The sequence below is a fragment of the Pongo abelii genome, chromosome 20 (genome assembly GCF_028885655.2).
Source record: "Pongo abelii isolate AG06213 chromosome 20, NHGRI_mPonAbe1-v2.0_pri, whole genome shotgun sequence".
Classification (NCBI taxonomy): Eukaryota; Metazoa; Chordata; class Mammalia; order Primates; family Hominidae; genus Pongo; species Pongo abelii.
The window spans coordinates 59463880-59469162 of NC_072005.2; the positions used below are offsets into that span (position 1 = coordinate 59463880).

The following is a 5283-nucleotide window of genomic DNA, read 5'->3' on the forward strand; positions in this document are numbered from 1 at the left end:
TTGTTTTGTTTTTTTTTTTTGAGATGAAGTCTCACTCTTGTCACCCAGGCTGGAGTGCAATGGTGCGATCTCAGCTCACCGTAACCTCCATCTCCCAGGTTCAAGCGATTCTCCTGCCTCAGCCTCCCGAGTAGCTGGGATCACAGGAGCATGCCACTATACCTGGCTAATTTTTGTATTTTTAGTAGAGACGGTGTTTCACCATGTTGGCCAGCCTGGTCTCGAACTCCTGACCTCAAGGGATTCACCTGCCTTGGCCTCTCAAAGTGCTGGAATTACAGGCGTGAGCCACCGTGCCTGGCCAATTTAGAGTATTTTTTGTTTTAAAGATGGAGCATAGAAGAAAAAAAGACTTTATTCTGTGTGTGTGTGTGTGTGTGTGTGTGTGTGTGTGTGTGTGTATGTGTTTTTGTTATTTTGTTTTTGAGACAGGGTCTCACTCTGTTGCTCAGGCTATAGTGTGAGGGCATGAACATGGCTTACTGCAGCCTCAAGCTCTTGTGCTCAAGCGATTCTCTCACCTCAGCCTTGCAAGTAGCTGGGACCACAGGTGCAAGCCACCACATCCAGCTTATTTTTTTCTATTTTTCGTAGAGATGGAGTCTTACTATGTTGCCCAGGCTGGTCTCGAACTCCTGGACTTAAGCAGTCCTCCCACCTTGGCCTCTGAAAGTGTTGTGATTACAGGTGTGAGCCACTGTGCCCAGCACCGTGTACGTGTCTTAATGGAGAACACCACTCCCTGGGTACAGGGATGAATTCCCTTGAAGTTAAAATTTTGAAAGCTTTACGGATTGTGAAGAAAAAGAAAAGTTAAAATTGATGGCATGCATATTGTCCTGAGACTGTGAGTGAGGCTGGCACGTGGTGCACAATTGCACTGCCAGCAGCAGCCAGAAGCAGGAACAGGCCATTCCCAGTCACTACTGAGTAGAAATCACAGGTCCTGACAGGTGGGTGGGCCACTTGGAGGTCTTTTCCTTTAGTCTTTGAGATAGGAAAAAACCCAGCTCTACATTCTGCTCTCACACTAAACACAGAATACTTCACCTCTAGTCACCAAAATGTGTGTGTGGCTTTCCCCACAATGACCAGGGGACTCCCAGGGGACTCCCAGCTCCGGGGGCCGGGCGGGGGGGCGGTGAGGCGGGTGTCCTACAATTTCATCCAACTCTGACATTATCTACAAGACAACATGGGCCGGGCACAGTGGCTCATGCCTGTAGTCCCAGCACTTTGGGAGGCCAAGGCAGGAGGATCACTCGAGGCCAGGAGTTCGAGACCAGCACGGCCAACATGGCAAAACCTCGTCTCTACTAAAAATACAAAAATTAGCTGGGTGTTGTGGTACACACCTGTAATCCCAGCTACTTGGGAGGCTGAGGCAGGCAGGAGAATCGCTTGAACTCGGGAGGCAGAGGCTGCCTTGAGCCAAGATTGTGCCACTGCACTCCAGCCTGGGCAACAGAGCGAGACTGTTTCAAAAAGAAAAAAAAAAAAAAAGACTGCATGACGAGGTGCTACAGGTTCAGAGCTCAGTCTAAAACTGCCCCTCACTTCAGACACAGTATGCAAGTGGTAACTGTCACTTATACATTCGAGTGACCGGATAAATACCGTGGTTCTCTCAACCCCTCCTCGGCTTTGATGAACTTTCTAGGACGGCTCTTCCTTCTGACTGTTCATCTGTATCCTCTGTAATATCCTTTATAACAAATGTGTAAACTAAGTGAAGTGTTTCCCTGAGTTCCTTGAGCCGCCCTCACAAATGAATAGAACCTGAGGTGGTGGGGAGGGGGATGTGAAGGGAATCCACAATGTACAGCTGGTCGCTCAGAAGGTCAGGTACCAACGTGAGACTTGCAACTGCCGCCCGGTGCGGGGGCGATTTCGTGGAACTGAGCCTCAATCAGTGGGATCTGATGCTAACTCCAGGCACAGAGTTTCAGAATTGAGTTAAACTATAGGACACTCAGTTAGTGTCTGATAGAGAATGGGTTGTTGGTGGGAGAAATCCGCACACATTTTCGTGAGTGGAGGTGAGACATTGTATAGAATGTGCACTGTTGTATTGAGTGTGACAGGAAGGAAAATCAAAGGAAAAATTTTTTTTTCCTCTTAGTTCATACACTCGCCCACACCATACCCTATTCCAGGAAAAGGGAAGTGGGTGGACTCAAAACTAAATGAGCGAAGTCACTGCCCTCTGGTTTGAATAGTGATTGCAAATGAAGCTATACCCTAATACTAATCATTGTCAAATGCACGTCTTACGCATTTTACATAAAGGAGTTTCTTCCATTCTCATTTGCAACCGCATAATTTCAGTAAACGTATTTTAAATGTGTTGCATTATTATAAACCCAGAAACCAATGTCACGATGTAATCATCACATCTAATCAACACACCACTCACCTGGACCCAGGGTCCCTCTCTTGCTTCCATACTGTGTTTACCTCCCTCATTCTCTACATAGCTCTCATTCTCACATTAGCTTATTTTTTATTTTCTGTGTTTTTTCCCTGGTTCTTTGCGCGTCGTTTTGAGCCCCTCTCATCTCCTGCTATTTCTCCCCTTGCACCTGTTCTGTCCCATTCTGGGGCCTTGTTTCAACTGATTCCTCTTTCTCCCCAATCTTTTCATTGTCCCCAGTCTCCATATATTTCTGCCTCTTTCTTCTCCCATCTCTGCTCCCTCTGTTAAATCTCCTCTTCCCTGCTACACCTCTTGCCCCACTCTTTGGCACCCCCAGATCCCAGGCCTCCCCCTGCTGTGGTTCTCCTTCTGCTCTCCTCGTCACTGGCTGTCCCCTCTTGCTGTCCCAGGACCACGCTGCTCTGTCTGCCCTGGCTCCAAATCCCTCCTCCTCTCCCGGACTCTGTGTGAGGAGCCTCCCACTTTCCGCCCCTCTCCCTCCCTTGCTGTCCTTCATCTCTCTGGACATCGAGCTTTTCTCTACATTTCTCCAGTTGCTTTTCTCCTTCTGCCTTCTCAGCTCCTTCTCTTACTATCTGCAAATCCCTCGTCCATCCTCTACTTTGCCATCTGTTTACGGGTTTCCCTCACTCTTTCCTCTCAGTTTTTCTACTTCTCTCTCTGTCTCTGCCCCTTTCTCTATCTGCTAATCCCCTTGGTCCACACATTCACAGGAAGGTTTGGACTAAGACGCCTGCATCTTGGAGGAGCGCATTTTCCAGGGGCTGGAGCTGGGCAGGCAAGAACACCGGGTGTCACAGGACAGGGCCCAGGCACCTCCCCAGCACGGGATCAGGAGAAGCGGTAACTGCGAAGGGGAGGCCTGGGGAGCAGCAGGGCCCGACACGAGGAGGAGGGAGGTGGCGGGGCGACGGCGCCTTAGAAGAGGGGTGGGGTCTGCAGGATGCCAGGACCAGGCAAAGGACGTGGCCTCCCGGGTACCGGGGCTGCGGCGCTGCGCTCCAGGGGCCGACAAGGGCGAGGCTGGGAGGCGCCCAGTGCGGGAATCCACCTCGCGGGTGAGGACTTTAAAAAGCCCGGGGCGGGAGGAGGGGTCAGGAAACGGTTTTAAGCGGGAGGAAGACGCGAAAGGCCGGGGACAGGGAGAAGCCTCAGAGCGACTTCAACCCAAAGAGAAGCGACTCCGAACCCACACCGCGAGTCACCTGGGGTGGAGGGCGCGGTGCGGGGATCTTAAAGTCTGTAGCTGCCGGGCGCAGTGGCTCACGCCTCTAATCCGAGCACTTTGGGAGGCCGAGGCGGGCGGATTACCTGAGGTCAGGAGTTCGAGATCAGCCTGGGCAACACGGTGAAACCCCGTCTCTACTAAAAATACAAAATTAGCCGGGCGTGGTGACACATGCCTGTAATCCCAGCTACTCGGGAGGCTGAGGCAGGAGAATCGCTTGAACCTGGGAGGCGGAGGATGCGGTGAGCCGAGATCGCGCCATTTGCACTCCAGCCTGGACAAGAGTAAATCTCTGTCTCACCAAAAAAAAAAAAAGAAGAAGAAGAAAAAAAAAGGTCTGTAGCGAGCCCGGGAACTGGCTGCGGAAACGGGGCACGGCGGTTCGCAAGTTTAATCCATACTGAGGGACACTCACGCTCGGCGGCGTCACCTGCACCCAACACGATCCGCTTCCGGAACTGCAGAAAACTGCGCGTGCGCGGAAAAGAGCCCGGACGCTCTGGGGGCGGGGCGTGGGGAGAGGCGGGATCTGCGGACGAAACGCTGGGGCGGAGCTGGGGCGGGCGAGCCGGGGCGGGGTCTGCGCTTCTCTCAGCCTCCCTAGCCCGCAGTTTCATTTTTCTCTGTTTGGAAACGGAATGTTCACCATGTCCCCGGGAGCACCGTTGCAATTTGAAGCAGTTTTAAGGTGAAAGAATAGACTTATGTGGACCACTTATGATAGAAACCAAAATGATTTCCTCTTACCAAGTTGAAAACGGTTTATGTTAAAATTGTTTGCTGGCGGGTTGGACCCAGTTCTGCTAGGGAGTCTGCTGCAGCTCAGGAACGGGGATCTGGGAATCGGGGAATCGGGGATCTCGGTCTGGGAACTGGGATCTTAGTGGAGGATCCACGAGGCACGGCGATTGGATCCAGCAATTCCTGCAATTAAAATGTATTTAATTTAACTAAAATGTCTGGAAATTATCTCTGAGGATGATTCAAAGTAGAATGGGAAATGCAGCATTCTACCTGGACGGATATGCAATTTAATGCAGTAGCCCAACAGAACCTCCTTTGCATTTCAAATCCCCATTCTCCCCAGTGGAAGAGTCAAGCCTGTGCTCAATTCATGGGAAGGTTAAGGCCCCCGATAAGTTAGATCACCAAGGGCTGCTTTATTGTTCTTTAAAACATATATTTTTGTAAAGATGGGAGTCTCGGCCCAGGCTGGTCTCCAACTCTTGACCTCAAGCAATCCTCCTGCCTGGGCCTCCAAAATTGCGGGGATTACAGGAGTGAACTACTGTGTCCAGTCAACTACTGATTTAAACCATGTGAATTTTTAAAAAATAGAGATAAACTGCATTATTTTTGCTTATATTCGTTATTCCGTTCCACACTTGAAATGACTTAACCACAAACAACTTTGACATAATCTTTCTTTGCATCAAAATATGCTTAAGTCAATAATTTCTAAATATCATGTAATTTCAAATTCACTTTATGGGCATTCTGAAGGGAACTTGACACAGTACTTTTTATTTTAAAATTGTAATCTACATTGGATCTATTTTTTTGTTTTCTGTTTCTTAATGTTCTATCAGATGTGGATAACAGAGTGTGGAAAATAGTC

The 5283-nt window shown here is 49.7% G+C and overlaps 1 protein-coding gene across 12 annotated transcripts in view; it reads right to left on the reverse strand.

Moving 5' to 3' along the window:
• The window catches only part of ZNF347 (zinc finger protein 347), a 41915-nt gene that overhangs the window by 23161 nt on the left and 13471 nt on the right, over positions 1 to 5283 (reverse strand). For 2 of the 12 annotated variants that reach the window (XM_009233069.4, XM_009233067.4), the window contains exon 1: positions 4081 to 4166. The gene's annotated coding sequence lies outside the window, so the exon portion shown is untranslated. The other 10 variants (XM_054541193.2, XM_063720258.1, XM_063720259.1 and 7 more) reach the window with 10 other exon arrangements.